The sequence below is a fragment of the Canis lupus genome, chromosome 28 (genome assembly GCF_003254725.2).
Source record: "Canis lupus dingo isolate Sandy chromosome 28, ASM325472v2, whole genome shotgun sequence".
NCBI classification, from domain to species: domain Eukaryota; kingdom Metazoa; phylum Chordata; class Mammalia; order Carnivora; family Canidae; genus Canis; species Canis lupus.
This window is the reverse complement of record NC_064270.1, coordinates 2,397,404-2,421,540: the sequence shown is the minus strand read 5'-3', so window position 1 is coordinate 2,421,540 and position 24,137 is coordinate 2,397,404. Positions and strand designations below refer to the sequence as shown.

The 24,137-nt window shown below is 40.0% G+C and overlaps 1 pseudogene; it reads left to right on the top strand.

Moving 5' to 3' along the window:
- Positions 1 to 15,475: 15,475 nt before the first annotated feature.
- LOC125753954 (olfactory receptor 6C74-like) lies at positions 15,476 to 16,250 on the top strand (annotated as a pseudogene).
- The last annotated feature ends 7,887 nt before the right edge of the window (positions 16,251 to 24,137 follow it).

Below are 24,137 nucleotides of genomic sequence, written 5' to 3'. Positions count from 1 at the left end.
TCAGTTAATTTCCTTGGGAACATCTCCACAAAGAAGTCCAGCTAAAACATGATCACTGACTAGAGCTACAGTTCTATATTGCTCATATAATGCCTTTTACAGCCAGCGACATTTATTAGGAACAGGCTAAGGTAGCAAACAGAGTGCCTAGAAAATAATATTCACTCTAACCCTAATTCTTGACATTCTGAGAACCTAGGCAAACATCATATTGAAGGAATAATTAAATCTAGATATTGCATATGAATTAGAATTCTCAGTGACCACATCCAACTCAGGTAAATAATGGTTCTATGCCTTACTATCCAATAAAATAAAAGGGAAAAATTTCTTTTTTTATTGTATATTTTTTAAGGAGGTCAATTTGCCAACATACAGCATAACACCCAGTGCTCATCCCATCCAGTGCCCCCCTCAGTGCCCATCACCCAGTCACCCCCACCACCTGCCCACCTCCCTTTCCACCAACCCTTGTTCGTTTCCCAGAGTTAAGAGTCTCACATGTTCTGTCACCCTCACTGATATTTCCCACTCATTTTCTCTCCTTTCCCCTTTATTCCCTGTCACTATTTTTTATATTCCCCAAATGAATGAGACCATATAATGTTTGTCCTTCTCCAATTGATTTACTTCACTCAGCATAATACCCTCCAGTTCCATCCACATCAAAGCATGGTGGGCATTTGTCGTTTCTAATGGCTGAGTAATATTCCATTGTATACATAGACCACATCTTCTTTATCCACTCATCTTTCGTTGGACACCAAGGCTCCTTCCACAGTTTGGCTATCGTGGCCATTGCTGCTATAAACATCGGGGTGCAGGTGTCCCGGTGTTTCATTGCATCTGAATCTTTGGGGTAAATCCCCAACAATGCAATTGCTGGGTCGTAGGGCAGGTCTATTTTTAACTGTTTGAGGAACCTCCACACACTTTCCCAGAGTGGCTGCACCAGTTCACATTCCCACCAACAGTGTAAGAGGGTTCCCTTTTCTCCGCATCCTCTCCAACATTTGTGGTTTCCTGCCTTGTTAATTTTCCCCATTCTCACTGGTGTGAGGTGGTATCTCATTGTGGTTTTGATATGTATTTCCCTGATGGCAAGTGATGCAGAGCATTTTCTCATGTGCGTGTTAGCCATGTCTATGTCTTCGTCTGTGAGATTTCTGCTCATGTCTTTTGCCCATTTCATAATTGGATTGTTTCTTTGCTGTTGAGCTTAAGAAGTTCTTTATAGATCTAAGATGCTAGCCCTTTATCTGATATGTCATTTGCAAATATCTTCTCCCATTCCGTAGGTTGTCTTTTAGTTTTGTTGACTGTTTCTTTGGCTGTGCAGAAGCTTTTTATCTTGATGAAGTCCCAATAGTTCATTTTTGCTTTTGTTTCCCTTGCCTTCATAGATGTATCTTACAAGAAGTTGCTGTGGCCAAGTTCAAAAAGGGTGTTGCCTGTGTTCTCCCTCTAAGATTTTGATGGAATCTTGTCTCACATTTAGATCTTTCATCCATTTTGAGTTTATTTTTGTGTTTGGTGTACAAGAATGGTCTACAAGTTTCATTCTTCTGCAGGTGGATGTCCAATTTTCCCAGCACCATTTATTGAAGAGACTGTCTTTCTTCCAGTGGATAGTCTTTCCTCCTTTATCGAATATTAGTTGACCATAAAGTTGAGAGTCCACTTCTGGATTCTCTATCCTGTTCCATTGATCTTTGTGTCTGTTTTTGTGCCAGTACCACACTGTCTTGATGACCACAGCTTTGTAGTACAACCTGAAATCTGGCATTGTGATGCCCCCGGATATTGTTTTCTTTTTTTAAATTCCCCTGGCTATTCGGGGTCTATTCTGATTCCATACAAATCTTAAGATGATTTGTTCCAACTCTTTGAAGAAAGTCCACGGTATTTTGATAGGGATTGCATAAATATGTGAAATGCCCTGGGTAGCATTGACATTTTCACAATATTAATTCTTCCAATCCATGAGCATGGAATATTTTTCCATCTCTTTGTGTCTTCCTCAATTTCTTTCAGAAGTGTTCTGTAGTTTTTAGGGTATAGATCCTTTACCTCTTTGGTTAGCTTCATTCCTAGGTATCTTATACTTTTGGGTGCTATTGTAAAAGGGAATGACTCCTTAATTTCTCTTTCTTCAGTCTCATTGTTAGTGTATAGAAATGCCACTGATTTCTGGGCATTGATTTTGTATCCTGCCACGCTGCCGAATTGTTGTATGAGTTCTAGCAATCTTGGGATGGAGACTTTTGGGTTTTCTAAGTACAGTATCATGTCATCTGCAAAGAGGGAGAGTTTGACTTCTTCTTTGCCAATTTAAATGCCTTTTATTTCTTTTTGTTGCCTGATTGCTGAGGCTAGGACTTCTTGTAATATGTTGAATAGCAGTGGTGAGAGTGGACATCCCTGTCATGTTCCTGATCTTAGGGGAAAGTCTCCCAATGTTTCCCCATTGAGAATGATATTTGCTGTGGGTTTTTTGTAGATGGCTTTTAAGATGCTGAGGAACAAAAAAAAAAAGAAGATGCTGAGGAACGTTCCCTCTATCCCTACACTCTGAAGAGTTTTGATCAGGAATGGATGCTGTATTTTGTCAAATGCTTTCTTTGCATCTATGAAGAGGATCATATGGTTCTTGTTTTTTCTCTTCTTGATATGATCTATCACATTGATTGCTTTACAAGTGTTGACCAGCCTTGCATCCCAGGGATAAATCCCACTTGATCATGGCGAATAATCTTGTTAATGTTCTGTTGGATCCTAAGGGCTAGTATCTTGTTGAGAATTTTTGCATCTGTATTCATCAGGGATATTAGTCTATAATTCTCCTTTTTGGTGGAGTCTTTGTCTGGTTTTGGAATTAAGGTGATGCTGGCCTCATAAAGTGAGTTTGGAAGTATTCCATCCCATTCTATCTTTCAGAGCAACTTTAGTAGAATAGCTATTGTTTCTTCTTTAAACATTTGATAGAATTCCCCCAGGAAACCATTTGGCCCTTGACTTTTGTGTCTTGGGAGGTTTTTGATGACTGCTTTAATTTCCTCCCTGGTTATTGGCCTGTTCGGATTTTCTATTTCTTCCTTTTCCAATTTTGGTAGTTTGTGGTTTTCCAGAAATGGATTCATTTCTTCTAGATTGCCTTATTTATTGGCATATAGCTGCTCATAATACGTTTTTTAAATTGTTTGTATTTTCTTTGATATTGGTGGTGATCTCTCCTTTTTCATTCACGATTTTATTAATTTGAGTGTTTTCTCTTTTGTTTTTAATAAGGCTGGCTAATATTTTATCTATGTTATGAATTTTTTCCAAGAACCAACTCCTGGTTTTGTTGACCTGTTCTACAGTTCTTCTGGTCTCTATTTCATTGAGTTCTGCTCAAATCTTTATTAACTCTCTTCTTCTACTCGGTGAAGATTTTATTTGCTGTTCCCTCTCTAGCTCCTTTAGGTGCAAGGTTAGCTTTTATATTTGAGTTCTTTCCAGGTTTTTGATGGATGCTTGTATTGCGATGTATTTTCCCCTCAGGACTGCTTTTGCTATATCCCAAAGATTTTGAACGGTTGTATCCTCATTCTCATTAGTTTCCATGAATCTTTTTAATTCTTCTCTAATGTCCTGGTTGACCCTTTCATCTTTTAGCAGGATGGTCTTTAACCTCCACGTGTTTGAAATCCTCCAAATTTCTTCTTGTGATTTAGTTCTAGTTTCAAAGCATTATGGTCTGAATATATGCAGGGGACAATCTAAATCTTTTGGTATCAGTTGAGACCTGATTTGTGACCCAGTATGTCGTCTATTCTGGAGAAAGTTCCATGTGCACTTCAGAAGAATGTGCGTTCAGTTTGTTTGGATGTAAAGTTCTATAAATATCTATGAAATCCATCTGGTGCAGTGTATCATTTAAAGATCTTGTTTCTTTGGAGATGTTGTGCTTAGAATATCTGTCATTTGTAGAAATTGCCATGTTTAAGTCTCCCAGTATTAGTGTATTATTATCTAAGTATGTCTTTACTTTGGTAATCAATTGATTGATGTACTAGGCAGCTCCCACATTTGGTGCATAAATATTCATGATTGTTAGGTCCTCTTTTTGGATAGATCCTTTAAGTATGATATTGTGTCCCTCTTCATGTCTTACTACATCTTTGGGATAAACTTTAATATCTCTGATATGAGGATGGCTACCCCTGCTTTCTTTTAAGAACCATTTGAATCATAAATCATAAATGGTTCTGCAACCTTTCATTTTCAAGTTTTAGGTCTTTAGGTCTCAAATGAGTCTCTTGTAGACAGCAAATAGATGGGTCTTGCTTTTCATCCAGTCTGAACCCCTGCATCTTTTGATGGGATCCTCTAGCACATTCACGTTCAGAGTTAGTATTGAAAGATATGAATTTAGTGTCATCGTAGTACCTATTCAGTCCCTGTTTTGTGGATTATTTCTTTGGGCACCCTCTTTCTTTTACAGAGTCCCCCTTAATACTTCTTGCAGAACTTTTTGGTAGTCACATATTCTTTCAGTTTCTGCCTATCTTGGAAGCTGTTTATCTCTCGTTCTATTCCTAATGAGAGCCTTGCTGGATAAAGTATTCTTGGCTGCAGGTTCTGCTCATTTAGGACCCTGAATATATCCTGAAAGCCCTTTCTGGCCTGCCAGGTCTCTGTGGAGTGGTCTGCTGTTAATCTAATAGTTCTCCTCATATAAGTTAGGGATCTCTTGTGTCTTGCTGCTTTAAGGATTTTCTCTTTATCTTTGGAATTTGGAAGTTTCACTATTTTTTTTAAAGATTTTATTTACTTATTCATGGAAGACACACATACAGAGAGAGAGAGAGGAAGAGACACAGGCAGAGGGAGAAGCAGGCCCTATGCTGGCAGCCCGATGTGGGACTAGGTCCTGGGACCCCAGGATCATGCCCGAGCCAAAGGCAGGTACTAAACTGAAAGGCACCCAGGGGTCCCCTGCAAGTTTCACTATTAAATGTGGAGGGCTTGAATGGTTTTTATTGATTTTAGGGGGTGATCACTCTATCTCCTGTATCTGAATACCTGTTTCCCTCCCCAAATTAGGGAAGTTCTCATCTATGATTTGTTCAAATATGCTTTCTTGTTCTCTGTCCCTTTTGGTGCCCTCTGGTACCCCAATTAAAAGTATATTTTTCCTTCTGAGGGTGTCATTTATTTCCCTTAACCTTTCCTCATGGTATTTTAATTTTTTTCTCTTTTTTCCTCAGCTTCCTTCCTTGCCATATACTTGTCTTCTTTGTCACTTACTCTTTCTTCTACCTCATTAACCCTCATCGTTAGGACCTCCAGTTTGGATTGCATCTCATTTAATTTATTTTTATTTTCAGCCTGATTAGATCTTAATTCTGCAGTCATGAAGTCTCTTGAATCCTTATGCTTTTTCCAGAGCCACCAGCAGCTTTATAATTGTGCTTCTGAATTGGTTTTCTGACATCGAATTGTAATCCAAATGCTGTAATTCTGTGGGAGAGAGTACTGTTTCTGATTCTTTTGTGGTGAGTTCTCCTTTCCAGTTCTTTTGCTCTGTGCAGAGTGGCTAAAAATGAGTTGTACTTGTTAGAAACGTGAACTCTTCTCTCTGTAGCACCCCAGCTGTTCTCTCTTTAAATGTCAGGTCAAATTAGTAGGTTTTCAGGATGATTTGAAAATTATCTAGGTAAGTTTGTGGGGACAGGCGACTTGGGGACCTTACTCCTCCACCATCTAGCTCTGCCCCCAAAGTTTCTTTTTTCATGCATAAAAAAGACAACAAGGAAACCAAGATAAGATACATTACCTTATGTCTTCATCTTCCCCTTCAGGTCCCAAGTTGGAACCTCCTGACACTACCTAGCTTTTTCTCACATAGATGAGTGGTTATTAGGTGTGATATTAATGATCCCTCTAGATCAGAATTGATGTGTTTTGAATCCCTGTTGCCATTGTTGTCTTACTCTTATGAAAATTGCATGAGGGACAGTGGTTCTCAAAGTATTATTAGTATTCCCAGAGCTCCACCCTCAGCCTGATGTTGGATAAATTGAGTGCTTCTCTCCATCCTGATCCCCAGTTTTCTTCATATCCCCTACTCTCTCTCCCACAATATCATAGATGATGGGATTTACCTTTCCTCTGGCCTTAACTTAGCCTCCTTCCTTAGGGATATAATAGTAGAAATAGGAATCATTCTAGGAATAGACCATATTAACTAGATATAGTATAAACCAAAATATTCTTATTAGCTAAATCTTATATATAGGGGCAACCTAATTTTTCAAGAGTGGATGAGGGATATAATAGAAAACAACAATATTCTGCAAAGGAGAATCTATAAGCTGATATTTGCTTTATCCTTGTAAGTTTTGATAATCACAAATACAATTTTAAGAAAAATCCCTTCTCTTACTCTAACTGGATAACTAAACACTCATATCATAAGCAATGATGGAAAATGGCCATGATAAATGATATCTCAAGGTATCATTTAAAAACATAAAGGGAGGGGATCCCTGGGTGGTGCAGCGGTTTGGCGCCTGCCTTTGGCCCAGGGCGTGATACTGGAGACCCAGGATCGAATCCCACGTCGGGCTCCCGGTGCATGGAGCCTGCTTCTCCCTCTGCCTGTGTCTCTGCCTCTCTCTCTCTCTCTCTCTGTGTGACTATCATTAAAAAAAGGAAAAAAAACATAAAGGGACACCTGTGTAGTTCAGTGATTGAGCATCTGCCTTCAGCTCAGGCCATCATCCTGGGATCCGGGATGGAGTCCCACATCAGGCTCTTCCCAAGGATCCTTCTTTTCCCTCTGCCTATGTCTTTGCTTCTCTGTGTGTCTCTCACAAATAAATAAAATCTTTTTAAAAATAAATAAAATAAAAACATGGAATACTGGGTACTAGAGATCCATGAAGGCCCTGTAGAGAAAAGAGAAACTAGTTAAAGAACTATTTGAAATAGTTCTTGGTACCAGCCTCACCACCCATCATGCTAGATGAAATGTAGAGTTATTTCTGTGAGAGCCCATTTCTGTGAGTGTCTACTTTGTAAGCCTTTTTGTCAAGCCACATGGAGCCCCTCTCCTTCCACCTTCCCACCATCATGTTGGCATTGGGACTCACTTGGGTGTGATAGGTATTTCTGCACTATGAAGCTAGCACTGAATAAAATTAAAACTTCATACAAATGAGCATTTTCTCAGCAGTAAAATGTATAGTCTCGTGTTGCTCTAGCTTTTTAACTCTTCTCCCATTATTTTTATTTTCCTTTACTCCAACCGAGAAAATAACCATGGGGTCTAAGTTTAGCCTGGATGGAATGCAGAAGTGTGGACAGATGGACAGATGTTGTAAAAATGATTTTGAATATTTGTGGGAAGGTGGGACCAACGTGAAAACCCATAAAAGTTTCATAATATTTGCCTGGACCTTGTGAAATCAAGATTGATGAGGGCAGATTCAGGGAGAACAAATTTCCAGCTACCATGTGCCCCAGGGTTGCCAGAAAATACACTTTGGGAGTTTAGTCTCCTTATCTGGCTCTGGATGGAAACCAGAGATCACAGAAAAATGAGTCACTTCTGACACAGAAACACAGCTAAGATACTCAGGAGAAGAAGCAGAGATTTCCAACCCAGTGGTTGCTATGGATACAGCTTCTCAAACCTCAGGTTCACAACGCTTCCTCTCTGCATCTAGAAAGAATCAGGAGATTCACATTTAGATACTTTTAAAAAGAAGGGGGCCTGCCAGGCTAGAGATACTAGATAAACTGCCTAGCATTTCTCTTTCTTCCCTGAAGAGGAAAATCACACTTTCCCTTTTCAAGGAGGTTAGGAAGCACAATGAAGTCATTCTTAAGATGAAAATAAGTAACGAAAAGAACCAAAACGTTCGTGGAACCAGGAAGAATTATTGTCCAAGAAAGGTAGACTTCCCCAGTATCTTCCCCAAAGCCTAAAGAAAGCCAGAGTGTGATCCAACACTTTTTCATCATAAAAATCTGTTCTTAGGGGGGAGGGGCAAGATGGCGAAAGAGTAGGGTCCCCAAGTCACCTGTCCCCACCAAATTACCTAGATAACCTTCAAATCATCCTGAAAATCTACGAATTCGGCCTGAGATTTAAAGAGAGAACAGCTGGAATGCTATAGTGAGAAGAGTTCGCGCTTCTATTCAGGGGAAGGTAGGAAGAAAGGAAGTAGGAAGGTAGGAAGATGGGGGAAAAAAGAAATAAAGAAACAAAAGGCCTCCAAGGGGGAGGGCCCCGCAAGGAGCCGGGCTGAGGCCGGGGCGAGTGTCCCCAGGACAGGAGAGCCCCGTCCCGGAGAAGCAGGAGCTGGACCAACCTTCCCGGGCGGAAAGGGGCTTGCAGGGAGGTGGAGCAGGACCCAGGAGGGCGGGGATGCCCTCAGGCTCCCTGGGACACTAACAGACACCTGCGCCCCGGGAGAGTGCGCCGAGCTCCCTTAAGGGCTGCAGCGCGCACGGCCGGACCCGGAGCAGCTCTGAGGGGCTCGGGGGCGGCTCCGCGGAGGGGGCTGCGGGGCGGGAGCAGCTCGGGGGGTACACGGGGGGAGGAAGAGGCTCCACGGAGGGCGCTGTGGGCCGGGAGCAGCTCGGAGGGGCTCGGGGGGAGGAAGAGGCTCTGCGGAGGGGGCTGCAGGGCGGGAGCGCGAATCCAACAGCGCAGGCTCCGGAGCACAGGGCGCCGGGACACAGCCCAGGATCCGGCCTCCCCCGGGACTGGCAGAGGCCAGGAGGGCCCAGGACAGCAAGGACGCTCCTGCCCCGAGTTGAGCAGATCAGCGGCCCCGCCCGGAGCCTCCAGGCCCTGCAGACCGAGAGCTCTGGAGTTACTGCGGGAGCTGACTCCAGGGCTCCAGAGCTGGCCCCGCCACTGCGGTTGTTCCTCCTGGGGCCTCACGGGGTAAACAACCCCCACTGAGCCCTGCACCAGGCAGGGGCTGAGCAGCTCCCCCAAGTGCTAACACCTGGAAATCAGCACAACAGGCCCCTGCCCCAGAAGACCAGCTAGATGGACAAGTTCCAGGGAAGTCAAAGGACTTAAAGTATACAGAATCAGAAGATACTCCCCTGTGGTTATTTTTTTCTTTTTGATTTGTTTGCTTTCCCCACCCTTTTTTTCCTTTCTCTTTTTTTCTTTTTTTCTTCCTTTTTTCTTTTTCTCTTTTCTTTCCTTCTTTCTCTCCTCTCTTTTTCTCCTTTTCCCAATACAACTTGTTTTTGGACATTCTGCACTGAGCAAAATGACTAGAAGGAAAACCTCACCTCAAAAGAAAGAATCGGAAACAGTCTTCTCTCCCACAGAGTTACAAAATCTGGATTACAGTTCAATGTCAGAAATCCAATTCAGAAGCATTATTATAAAGCTACTGGTGGCTCTAGAAAAAAGCATAAAGGACTCAAGAGACTTGATGACTGCAGAATTTAGATCTAATCAGGAAGAAATTAAAAATCAATTGAATGAGATGCAATCCAAACTAGAAGTCCTAATGACGAGTGACTGAGAGAAGACAAGTTGTTGGCAAAGAGGGAAACTGAGGAAAAAAGAGACAAACAAAAGACCATGAGGAGAGATAAAGGGAAATAAACGACAGCCTGAGGAAGAAAAACCGACGTTTAATTGGGGTTCCCGAGGGCCCCGAAAGGGACAGAGGTCCAGAATACGTATTTGAACAAATCATAGCTGAAAACATTCCTAATCTGGGAAGGGAAAAAGGCATTCAGATCCAGGAAATAGAGAGATGCCCCCGCCCTAAAATCAATAAAAACCATTCAACACCTCGACATTTAATAGTTTAATAGTTAAGCTAGCAAATTCCAAAGATAAAGAGAAGATCCTTAAAGCAGCAAGAGACAAGATCTCTGACTTTTATGGGGAGGAGTATTAGGGTAACAGCAGACCTCTCCACAGAGACCTGGCAGGCCAGAAAGGGCTGGCAGGATATATTCAGGGTCCTAAATGAGAAGAACATGCAACGAAGAATACTTTATCCAGCAAGGCTCTCATTCAGAATGGAAGGAGAGATAAAGAGCTTCGAAGACAGGCAGGAACTGAAAGAATATGTGACCTCCAAACCAGCTCTGCAAGAAATTTTAAGGAGGACTCTCAAAATTCCCCTTTAAGAAGAAGTCTAATAGAACAATCCACAAAAACAAGGACTGAATAGATATCATGATGACACTAAACTCATATCTGTCAATAGTAACTCTGAACGTGAACGGGCTTAATGACCCCATCAAAAGGCGCAGGGTGTCAGACTGGATAAAAAAGCAGGACCCATCTATTTGCTGTCTACAAGAGACCCATTTTAGACATAAGGACACCTACCACCTGAAAATAAAAGGTTGGAGAACCATTTACCATTCAAATGGTCCTCAAAAGAAAGCAGGGGTAGCCATCCTTATATCAGATAAACTAAAAATTACCCCGAAGACTGTAGTGAGAGATGAAGAGGGACACTATATCATACTTAAAGGATCTATTCAACAAGAGGACTTAACAATCTTCAATATATATGCCCCGAATGTGGGAGCTGCCAAATATATCCATCAAATAATAACCAAAGTTAAGACATACTTAGATAATACACTTATAATTGATGACTTGAATGTAGCGCTTTCTACAATTGATGGATTTTCTAAGCTCAACATCTCCAAAGAAACAAGAGCTTTAAATGATAAACTGGACCAGATGGATTTCACAGATATTTACAGAACTTTACATCCAAACGCAACTGAATACACATTCTTCTCAAGTGCACTTAGAACTTTCTCCAGAATAGATGACATACTGGGTCACAAATCAGGTCTTAACCAATACCAAAAGATTCGGATTGTCCCCTGCGTATTTTCAGACCATAATGCTTTGAAATTAGAACTAAATCACAAGAAGAAGTTTGAAAGGGCTTCAAACACGTGGAGGTTAAGGACCATCCTGCTAACAGATGAAAGGGTCAACCAGGAAATTAAGGAAGAATTAAAAAGATTCATGGAAACTAATGAGAATGAAGATACAATCGTTCAAAATCTTTGGGATGCAGCAAAAGCAGTCCTAAGGGGGAAATACATTACAATACAAGCATCCATTCAAAAACTGGAAAGAACTCAAATATAAAAGCTAACCTTACACCTAAAGGAGCTAGAGAAAAACCAGCAAATAGATCCTATCCTATCCTTGTCACTCCTCCATTAAAACGTGGGTCTATTTCTTCAAGCCCTTAAATCTGGGTTGGGCTTGGCAACCAATGGCTTTGGCAGAAGTAGACTGTATGACTTCAGAGGTTAGGTGGTAAAAAGCCATCTCTATGAGGGTCTCGTGGAAATCTTGCTTTCGGGATGCTCCCTCGCGGACCCAGAACCCAGGTCGTGTGAAACCCAGATGATATGGAGAAGACTATGGACAAGTGCTTGGCCAACAGCCCCTTTTGAGATTTTAGTGGCCAGCCCTGTCAGCTGGCTGCGGCCCCAGTGAGCATCAGACTGTAGTTTCAGGAGCTACCTCCCTGAACCCAGTCAACCACCAGAAATGTGAGAAACCAAGAATAAACCATTTCTCTAAAGGCAAAAAAAAAAAAAAAAATGGGTGACTTGCACCGAGGAGGGCACTTGACGGCATGAGCACTGGGTGTTATTCTGTATGTTGGGAAATTGAACACCAATAAGAAATAAATTTATTATTAAAAAATAAATAAATAAAAATCTGTTCTTTTAACAACTAAGCTCTGGACTCAGTGCATACATCTCATGGATAAAATTGTAGTCTGGACTTTTAGCAGTACCAATATTCAACTTGGAATTTTAAAAACTCTTGGGAAATTGTCATACAATTTCTTTTTTTTTCTTTTTTCTTTTGAATTTATGTCACGAATGCAAAGTTTATTCCATATTCAAAAGTGAATCAGTGTGAACAACTGCATTAACAGGCTTAAAAAGAAAAGTCACACAATCGTATTCCAAAAAGGCAAAATTCAGAAAGCCATGCAGAGGAGAAATATTTACCTAGTAAAACAATAAACTAGCAATTACATTTTTACAATGAAATTTTGTGGTATTATTTCCTCCTGGAATTCTTTGAAACTCCTCACATGAAATACCAACTGAACACACCACTGCTGCATTTCTCCAAAAAGGCATTTCCTTTGAAGAGACTTTTCAAAACCTTGGCCAGTGGCCTGTATCTCATTCAGGCCAGACATTATATGTAACGATTATCCTTGACCTCTTTCCTACTAAGAGGAAGCTGACTCTCAGTTTTATAGTAAAGTAGGAAAAAGATGTATGCATGAGTGTGTTGTCTTCAAGGTGGCAAGAGAGACTTTAAAAGGTGATGCACACATTCTAGGTGATTCTTCCTTCATTACTGAGCTCAGCTTATATTTGCTATGTCAAGGACACTAAATTTCAAAGCTTCAGTGTAGTCCTTCAATATTTGGTGTAATACATTTCACAGCTCCTCAACTCTCACGTGATCTAGAGCTCCACAGCTCCTCTGCTTTTGCCTCTGCTGGATGCAACTGGCCTCCTTTCAGCTGTTCTTCCTTCCAACCAGATTAGAATGAAGAACGGATAAAGAGGAAGGAGAAAAGGTCTAGTGGAGGTGGAAAAATAGAAGGTTAGGAACAGGAAAGAGAATCTTTAACCCACATGTATTTTAATTGAACAGTTCTGCGAGTTTCATCCCTATAAATCCATAAAGAAGGGACATCTGCTTTAGAGTAGTTTTGGGGTAAACTCGATCTCTTGGGTGTTTTGGCTTTGGAGGCTGGTGGTCCTGAGTTGGCTTCTCTAGGACTGGCATCTTTACCCTGCTACTTTGATGCTCTCATTTGGACTATTTGGAAAGGAGCAGCTACTCTGATTTCTCCCCAAAAATGTGGCTTGCTGTTATAAGCTAGTTATTCAGTCAGCCCTTTGAATATTGCACAAATGTTTCCCATCAGTTATTATAGTGAAATACTGACCATTGGAAAGGCAATAAAATCTCTGACCCAAGGAAAGAATGTTTCACACATACCTAGCAACCAGAGAGAACTCATAAGAAGTTCATTAGAAGGTAACACCATGGGTCCCCACGACTATTGCTGCAAAACTACTCTAAAGCAGATGTCATACAATTTCTTTCAAAAATCTTGGTAGAGAACAATGCAGACATCCGGGAGTCATCATCACCAGAGATAATGGGAAGATAAATAAAAGAGTTAGGCCAGTGATTATTGTTTTCAACATAGACTAATTAGCTGCCTTCAGGACACTAGCCAGGCCTTGACTTTCTTCCCCTGCTTCTTCGGCATCTAATAAGGTTTGGGAACCTACACTGTCTGCTCACTGACTGGGTCCATCTTGCTGGATGACCAAACAGTATTGTGGCAAAAACACCACAGAGGCTTCAAACTTTCATGTCAGCACCTTCTCACTATTGATGCAGTAAAACAAGGATGCTTCTCCACATGGAAAGGTGAGGATATGATAGAGGATCATAGTTCAGTAGAAGGCAACTTGGAGCATATGTGCCCATGGCATGGAGCACTGCAGTAGAAGGACCCTTGTCTCAGCCCCACCCATGGCTAAACTTATAAGAAGGTGACTGCTCCAATTAACTGGTATAGGAGATGAAAGCAAAGATGCATGTTAGGTGGGCTTCTACCCACTGGTGGGGGCAGCCAGACCTTTCTACCCACTGGTGGGTGCAGCCAGACCTTTCCTCAAAATCCTAAGTAGTCCAGGAGTCAAGGTCTAGCCCAGAACTGAGGGCAGTGGAGTGTAGTTGTTTTAGTTTGTCTGTTCCTCTCTGGAGTTTTAGTGGTCAAGGCTGCCATGGCCTGTGTTATAAGACATTCCAGGCCATAGAAACAGGGCTTCCATAGCCAGAACACTGGTAACACGGGATGCATATTCACCCCACTCTGGGACAACAGGCTGTAACACCTGCATTTCCATCTCCTCTCCCTTCCCTTCAGCCCAGAATAAGCCCTTGATTTCTTGGAAGACAACAGTTGCAAGAGGAAGAAACCCTACCTCCCCTGAGTTGACTCCTGTGTTTGCCTGGCCTCGTGGACCCTCGTGCCCTGGGGTCAACAGGAACAGAATCAGAGGCACCTTCTGGTTGTGCCACTCAGAGGGGAACAGTTTGGTTTCATGAGCAGCCCTTCAGAGGATGTGGCACAGGGCGTGTAAGTGAGAGTGACATGTTCCACACTGCTTACTTTTAATCTAGTGTTGCAGTGCTAGAACCAAATACCATCCTGAGTGAAGTTACTGATTGAGAGAACTGAAGAAAAAAGAATCTTCACTGAGCTTTGATGCAAGAGTAATCTATGAATGCCAAATGCCCTGCATAACCTCCAAAGCGGGCTAATCCTATGAACTACTATCACACCCAATTCCATTACTGGACAGCATGAGCCTTGGAGTGGGAAGGGGAGTGGTAAATCCTGGACTTACAACTTACCTCAAGTTGTGGAGCAGCCCCTAATGTCTCTGGATTCTGTCCCTTCTAAAAAAGGCTGGTGCTAAAGTAGATGCTCTCTAAGCCCCATGTCATTCCATAGGTCTGTAACTCATCAGTGAATCTAACCAAGGGTGGAAATAATGATAAATAAAGCTAATTTTAACTTAAGTTTGAGAGATCATCTACAATAGATTTGTTCCTGTTTTAAAATATTTTGTCACTGCATTTGGAAACAGCAGATACTCCAGATTCCAGCATTCTGGCTGAAGTCCCAGCTATGTCACCTAATATCTCTGGAGCTATGTAAGCCTCAGTTTCTGCTTCTGTGGAAAGGGCTCATGGTTATTGTGAAGATAAATAGAAATACTGAATATCAATGACCAGCATATAACAAGCATAAGTCCTCAATAGATGAGGATAAAGACAACTCAAACCATAGAATGTAATGCATATATTAAAAAGGATATCCATGGGGAATATTACTGATATTATTGTTTTGTTTACTTACAAATTAATATTATTAAAAACAATAAAGTATTTTATAACTACAAAAATGTTAATTACTTTGCCTACTGATGATGCTCTAACAAGCATCATATTAATGATCATTACAATTAGACCTTGAGGAACACTTAGGAAACTTTGGCATCATGTGTCAAGTGAGTTACATGTTTTATCTTACCTAATGTTTACAATAACATGAACAGGTATATCCTATCATCTTCATCCTACAGAGGTTGAAAGAGAAGTTCATAAAGGTAAACTATCTTTCCAAGTATGATCAGTCTCTCAGGGGTTAGAACTCAGTATTGAGCTAGTATTGAAATTAGGTTCTCTGATTCAAGAATCAACTCACTAAACCACTTTCCTATTGCAACCTTCTTGGATAGGCAAATAACTTAATCATATACTCCTCTAAAACCTTTGTCCTTGCTGATGTCATTGTTGTAGGTTAGACCAGCAGTGATGATGTGGAAAGAGATGCCCATGGAAATGGGGAATGGAACAACTGTCCAGGAATTCACCTTGGTTTCCTCACATCCAGCACCTGGGAAAGTTTCTCTTCCTGGTGCACCTGCTGACATACCTGGCATCCATTGCAGGCAATGCTGTCATAGTCACCATCATCTGTGCTAATTCCCGGCTCCAGACACCGATGTACTTTTTCCTCAGCATTTTCTCCTTCTTGGAGTGTTACTTCATAAATACTGTTATTCCTAAGTTATTGGTCATCTTTCTTTCAGGTAAGCAAACCATTTCTTTTCCTGCCTGTTTCATACAAGCCTTTGTCTTTGTATTTCTGGAAGCAGCAGGTTTCTTCCTCATAGCAGTGATGTCTCTGGATTGGTATGTGGCCATTTGCAAGCCCCTGCATTACCCGACCATCATGAACCTGAAGACTAGTTCCCTCCTGGTCACTGCCTGCTGTGCTTTGGGGTTCTCTCTAATCACTGGTCTGGTAGTAAAGGTTTCCCAGTTATCCTTCTGTGGTCCCCATGTCATCCCCCACTTTTTTTGTGACCTTGGCCCCCTGATTCATCTCTTCTGTTCTGACACCAAGTCTGTTGAAATGTTGATCTCTGTCCTTGCTTTGTTAATCCTTTTGACATCCCTTATCATAACCATCATTGACTATAGCAACATAGTAGTCACAATCCTGAAACTCCCATCAGCCAAGGAGAAAAAGAAAGCTTTCTCCACCGGCTCCTCTCACCTCATAGTCCTCTCTCTGATGTATGGAAGCTGTGTCTTTTTTTTATAATAAACTTCTTTTTTATCGGTTTTCAATTTCCCAACATACAGAATAACACCCAGTGCTCATCCCGTCAAATGCCCCCCTCAGTGCAAGTCACCCATTCAACCCCAACCCCCGCCCTCCTCCCCTTCCACCCCCCCTAGTTTGCTTCCCAGAGTTAGGAGTCTTTATGTTCTGTCACCCTTTCTGATATTTCCTACCCATTTCTTCTCCCTTCCCTTCTATTCTATTTCACTATTATTTATATTCTCCAAATAAATGAGAACATATAATGTTTGTCCTTCTTCGACTGACTTATTTCACTCAGCATAATACCCTCCAGTTCCATCCACGTCGAAGCAAATGGTGGGTATTTGTAATTTCTAAAGGCTGAGTAATATTCCATTGTATACATAAACCACATCTTCTTTATCCATTCATCTTTTGATGGACACCGAGGCTCCTTCCACAGTTTGGCTATTGTGGACATTGCTGGTATAAACATCGGCATGCAGGTGTTCCTGCCTTTCACTACATCTGTATCTTTGGGGTAAATCCCCAGCAGTGCAATTGCTGGGTCATAGGGCAGGTCTATTTTTAACTCTTTGAGGAACCTCCACACAGTTTTCCAGAGTGGCTGCACCAGTTCACATTCCCAACAGTGAAGGAGGGTTCCCCTTTCTCCAATCCTCTCCAACATTTGTGGTTTCCTGTCTTGTTAATTTTCCCCATTCTCACTGGTGTGAGGTGGTATCTTATTGTGGTTTTAATTTGTATTTCCCTGATGGCAAGTGATGCAGAGCATTTTCTCATGTGCATGTTGGCCGGGTCAATGTTCTCCTCTGTGAAATTTCTGTTCATGTCTTTTGCCCATTTCATGATTGGATTGTTTGTTTCTTTGGTGTTGAGTTTAATAAGTTCTTTATAGATCTTGGAAACTAGCCCTTTATCTGATATGTCATTTGCAAATATCTTCTCCCATTCTGTAGGTTGTCTTTTAGTTTTGTTGACGGTATCTTTTGCTGTGCAAAAGATTCTTATCTTGATGAAGTCCCAATAATTCATTTTTGCTTTTATTTCTCTTGCCTTTATGGATGTATCTTGCAAGAAGTTACTGTGGCCAAGTTCAACAAGGGTGTTGCCTGTGTTCTCCTCTAGGATTTTGATGGAATCTTGTCTCACATTTAGATCTTTCATACATTTTGATTTTATCTTTGTGTATAGTCTAAGAGAATGGTCCAGAAACTGGAACATTCTTCTGCACGTAGATGTCCAATTTTCCCAGCACCATTTATTGAAGAGACTGTCTTTTTTCCAGTGGATAGTCTTTCCTGCTTTGTTGAATATTAGTTGACCATAAAGTTGAGGGTCCACTTCTGGATTCTCTATTTTGTTCCATTGATCTATGTGTCTGTTTTTGTGCCAGTACCACACTGTCTTGATGACGACAGCTTTGTAATACAACCTGAAATCTGGCATTGTGATGCCCCCAGATAAGGTTTTCTTTTTTAATATCCCTCTGGCTATTCAGAGTCTTTTCTGATTCCACACAAGTCTTAAGATGATTTGTTCCAACTTTCTGAAGAAAGTCCATGGTATTTTGATAGGGATTGCATTAAATGTGTTAATTGCCCTGGGTAACATTGACATTTTCACAATATTAATTCTTCCAATCCATGAGCATGGAATATTTTTCTATCTCTTTGTGTCTTCCTCAATTTCTTTCAGAAGTGTTCTGTAGTTTTTAGGGTATAGATCTTTTACCTCTTTGGTTAGCTTTATTCCTAGGTATCTTATGCTTCTGGGGGCAATTGTAAATGGGATTGACTCCTTAATTTCTCTTTCTTCAGTCTCATTGTTAGTGTATAGAAATGCCATTGATTTCTGGGCATTGATTTTGTATCCTGCCACACTGCCGAATTGTTGTATGAGTTCTAGAAATATTGGGGTGGAGTCTTTTGGGTTTTCTATGTAGAGTATCATGTCATCTGTAAAGAGGGAGAGTTTGACTTCTTCTTTGCCAATTTGAACACCTTTTATTTCTTTTTGTTGCCTGATTGCTGAGGCTAGGACTTCTAGTATTATGTTGAATAGCAGTGGTGAGAGTGGACATCCCTGTCTTGTTCCTGATCTTAGGGGAAAGGCTCCCAGTGTTTCCCCTATTGAGAATCATATTTGCTGTGGGCTTTTTGTAGATGGTTTTTAAGATGTTGAGAAGTGTTCCCTCTATCCTTACACTCTGAAGAGTTGTGATCAGGAATGGATGCTGTATTTTGTCAAATGCTTTCTCTGCATCTATTGAAAGGATCCTATGGTTCTTTTTTTGCTTGTTGATATGATCTATCACACTAATTGCCTTACAAGTGTTGAACCAGCCTTGCATCCTGGGGGTAAATCCCACTTGGTCATGGTGAATAATCTTTTTAATGTACTGTTGGATCCAATTGGCTAGTATCTTGTTGAAAATTTTTGCATCCATGTTCATCAGGGATATTTGTCTATAATTCTCCTTTTTGGTGGGGTCTTTGTCTGGTTTTGGAATCAAGGTGATGCTGGCCTCATAGAACGAGTTTGGAAGTATTCCATCTCTTTCTATCTTTCTGAACAGCTTTAGTAGAATAGGTATGGTTTTGCATTTTATTCTTTCACAAATCCCAGAAGCTCTGTTCATTTGTTTTAAGTCTTTTTTTCTCTTCCCTTTCCAAGTGGGGTCATTTTTACTGATCTATTTTCAATTTCATGGACAATTTTATGTCATCTCCACTTATGCTTTTGAGCTCAGTCAGTGAATGTTATATTTTAGTCACTTATTCTTTAGTACTAATAATTCCTGGCTTCTTTAAACATCATTGCAGAGTCCTATTTTCTATTCATTTTATAAGTGCTTGTAATTGCTTGTTAGGATAATTGTAAATAATTGATTTAAAATCTTTGTCAAATAATTCCAACATCTGTGTTATGTGAGAGATGATGTCTATTGATTATCTTTTCCCCTGAGGCTTGAGATTTTCCTGCTTATTCATTTGCTGAGTAATTTTGAACTGGGATAACATGTTTTCAGACTCACAGAGTTTTTTTAAAAAATCTTTTCAAAAATGCTGATTTATTTTGGCAAGAAATGGACCTGATGTGATTTAGGCCATCATTCCATTGTCTATAGGCTGCAGTTTGGGGTTTTTAAATTTAAATTTAAATTCAAATTGCAAATATGTAGTATATCGTTAGTTTCAGATGTAGTTTTCAATATTTCATCAGTTGCATATAATACCCAGTGCTCACCATATCACATGCCTTTCTTAATGCCCCTCACCCATTTATCCCATCTCCTTACTCACCTCCCCTTCAATAATCCTCATCATTGTCAGCACAATTTTCTTTTCTTTTTTTTTTTTTTAAAGATCTGTGTTTTTTTTTTAATTTTTTATTTATTTATGATAGTCACAGAGAGAGAGAGAGAGGCAGAGACACAGGCAGAGGGAGAAGCAGGCTCCATGCACCGGGAGCCTGACGTGGGATTCGATCCCGGGTCTCCAGGATCGCGCCCTGGGCCAAAGCCAGGCGCTAAACCGCTGCGCCACCCAGGGATCCCTGTCAGCACAATTTTCAAAACCGTTGCAAACCTATTCAGTTCTTTCCCACGTGTGCACCTCTCACTGCCAGTCTGGGTTCGCCAGAAATTTTTCTGGTAATTCAGTTTTCAAAGTCTTGAATATGCTGATGAAGATCAGATCCAGTCATGCACAGTTTGGGAATACATCTTTGAGTTATTTAACAACTTAATGGGATCTCCTTCCTCTGGTTCCCCCTCATCATCATCTCCCCAGTACACACATATACCCTGAAATGCCTCTTTGAGGTTCTGTGGCCAGAAGTATGGGGACTTAGTTACTCTTCTCTGCTCCTAACTTTTGTGACTGGACCAAGAAGCAAGAGAACCAGAGAATGAAAAATATGGTAAACTCACCACTGATTTGTTAGTACTTCAAATTCTGGTCTCTTTTCCAATTGTCCTGCTGGGATCCATAGTGCAAAATCCTCTAATGGCTGCCCCATCCATTCTATTTTATGGCTATTTTTAAGAGGGATATAAGGTAGAACATATTTCCCCACCTTACCTGGAACCATTTCCTACAGTTATTTATATGCTTCTTTATTTCTGCATATCACCTACATCCAATCTTGGACCTTTAATTTTTAAACACCTTCTGGTCTTATCTCATTTTCTTCTTCCCAAGCAAAGCCCAATACTCAGTCACTGTATTATTAAATTACTTGCATACTTTTTGTGTTGTAACTGTCATGCCTAGTCCCATTCTGAATTCAAAGGTAGTCGGTGGGGGGAGGGAGATGCCTGATAACTACTAGCCTGCATTAATTACTTAGCAAGACAATGAAAGCAAAATTTTATGATTTCCCACAGGCATGTAGGTTTCACAGAAAAATAATTTCAAGTTGAACTAAACAAGGAAAAAAGTATTCCCTGAAGAAGTAATTATCTGCTGGTTTATACCCACTGGAGTCACTTGTAGGCTAGGAAATGAATTGGTTACTTTTTATTATAAGGCCAAGTGGACTAAGAATTTCTGTATGGTAGCTCCTTACTCATGCTGTTCAGGGATGGCAAGGGTTCTATAAAGCCCTGAAGAATTCCCTCATAATGCTCTATCACAATTACCACTAATTAATTCTGAAGCCACTTATGTTCATGGTTCTCAGAGCCAGTTGACACACAAAGAAAGAAAAAAAATGAATTTCCTCTTGCCAGTCACACCTGCCTCTTTACTACCCCTACTTCCTACAAATAGTTCAATTCTAATAAGCCACTGACTTGAGCCTGCTATTCCCCCACTGCATTGATTTGCTTATACTTCACTTTGTTTCTGGATGTAAAATAGCTTATTATTTCCTCACTTTCATTTTCCTCAATGAAAATCTTCTTGAAAGAAGAAATCAAACTTAATGAAGAGAAATGGAAGTGTGGTCCCTACAGCATAGCAATATATCACCTAGTAACTTGTTATAATTGCAAATTTGTAGGCATAACTTACAACATCAGATACTCTTGGGAGAGGCCCAGGAATCCATATTCAAATAAACTCTCCAGATAACACTGATGCAGGCCAAAGTTTTGGAACTATTGCAATTACTCAAAGATGATTATAATGTTTTGTTTCATAAGATTCTATTTCTAAAGAAAAAACATTTTTATCTCAATTTCTTGAAAGTAACATATTCTGAGAAAAATGTTTATCTATAATTTGTTAGAATATCAGCTTATATGTAGAATTTATTTTTTTTATTACTCATTTATGAGGGTGTGATTTACATTTAAATTAAAAGTACAGGGATGCCTGGGTGGCTCAGTGGCTGAGCATCTGCCTTTGGCTCGGGGCATGATCCTGGAGTCCTGGGATTGAGTCCTGTATTGGGCTCCCTGCATGGAGCCTGCTTCTCCTCCCTCTTCCTCTGTATCTGCCTCTTTCTGTGTGTTTCTCATGAGTAAATAAATAAAATATTTTTTTAAAAATTAAAAGCACAGTTCACAAGTTAAAGCTGATTAGTTTGACAAATGTATACATCTGTGTACTCTCCATCTTACTTAAAATATACAGCATTTCTATGACCCCAACAGTTCCCTTCTCTTTTCCCAGTTACTACCTTCCACCCTGAGTGAAAATCAGCGTACTGATTTTCATTATCAAAAAATAATTTTACCTGATTTTGAACTTCATATAAATGGAATCATAGCATATGCACTTTTGTCTAGCTTCTTTCATTCTGCATATTTTTGAGATTCCTCCATATTGTTGCACACATCAGTATTAGGTTCATTTTATTGCTAAGTAGTAATCCAATTCCATGATGACTAATGATTTTGAACACCTTTCTGTATACTTACTGGCTTCCATGTATATGCTCTGATGAAATATCGGTTAAATACATTTCCCATTTCTCTACTGAACTGAGTGCCTTATTATTATTGAACTGTGCTCTTTATATATTTTGGGTACAAGTCCTCTATCAGATATGTGTTTTGAGACAGGTTTTCTCAAAGTCTGTAGCTCATGCTTATTTTCTTAAGCACTTTTTAAAACAGGCTTACAACAACAAAGATTTATTATTTTTTGGTTCTTTGGCTTGGCAGTCTTGCTGGTTTTCCTGCTGATCTTGCCTAGGATCATTCAGAGAGCTACAGATATCTTATAGCTTACCTATAAATGGAAAGCCCAAAATGACCTTACATGACTGGAAGCTGGTAATGGCTATTGCTGCATATGCCTCTTCCTTGAGGAAGCTTCTCTCATCTTCTGGTCAGCTAGACTGGACTTCAACACAGCATGGAGGTCTCAAGATCCTAAGAGAGTAAAAGCAGGGGCTGTGATGCCTCTTCAGTTCCTAATATCAGAAAAATTGTAACATCATTTTTGCCGCATTTCATATTTTTACTCTTTTTTTCCTTCTTTATTCCTGATATTCCAAGTTTTCTTTGGTATAGTTTCCCTTTGGTCTGATGAACTTATTTTTCAACACACATATATATTTGAGAGCATATTTACTGGCAACAAGATGTTTTCATTTTCCTTCACTGGAGAGTGTCTTGACTTTACCTTTATTCTCGAAGGATATTTTTGCTGGGCATAGAATACTAGAAAATTTGTTCTTGTTTTCAACACTTTTAAAATATTGTGCCACTTCTTTCTGGGTTCCACTGCTTCAGTTGAGAGATCTACTGTTCTTCCTTGCACATAATGCATCACACTCTCTGACTGTTTCCAATAATATTCCTTTGTCTTCAGTTTTTTGAAGTTTATTTCTCATGTGTCTTGATGTGGACTTTTTGGGAGGCTCACTCAGCTTCTTGAATCTGTAAATGTATGTTTTGCCAATTGGGGATTTTTTAAGCCATCATTTCTTTGAAAACGGTTTCAGCTCCATTTCCTTCTCTTCTACTTTTGGGACTCTGCTGATACAAATTTTAGATGTTTTGTTATTTCCCTATATATTCCTGAGATAATGTTCATTTCTCTGCAACATATTTTCTCTCTATTGTTCCTACTGGGTTATTCCTATTGTACTATCTTTCATGTGTGATATTAATTCTACTCTTTCCCCTCTCTAATGAGGTTTTATTATATCGGTCATTTTATTTTTCAGTTCTATAGTATCCATTTGATTTTTTTATATCTTCCATTTCTTAGCTGATATTTTCTATGATGAATTAGAAAGTCACTATTTGAAGTAATTGATTCAGGCATGATCATCAGGGTATCCTAAAATTAGTGGAGAAATCTTTGAGGAGATAGGTTTGTACATAGTCTCAAAGCATTGCCCCACAAAACATTTAATGATTATAGTTGGTCAGCCTCTGCTCCTCTTTATATGGTTTCATTTTAGTGATGTTTTGTAGTTTTCTATATAGAGGTCCCATTGCCTTATCAGATTTATCTGTGTATTTGATACATTTTGATGGGATTCTAAGTAAATAGTACCATTAAGATTTTTTTTTACTTCTTCTATTTTATTTATTTATTTATTTAGCTAGCATACAGAAATACAATCAACTTTTGGTAAGTTCAATATCTGGCAACTTTGGTAAAATCACCCTTGGATTTTATTTATAACAATCATATATATCATTTATGATGTTGGGAATTTTATTTATTTATTTCCATTTTATATCTTTTGCTTTTCCTAACATATTGCTGTGACTAGAACCTCCAGCAAACTTTGGATGGAAGTATAATAGCGGAGGGAGGGGCAAGATGGCGGAGGAGTAGGGTCCCCAAGTCACCTGTCCCCACCAAATTACCTAGAAAACCTTCAAACCACCCTGAAAATCTACGAATTCGCCCTGAGATTTAAAGAGAGAACACCTGGAATGCTACACTGAGAAGAGTTCAGCTTCTATCAAGG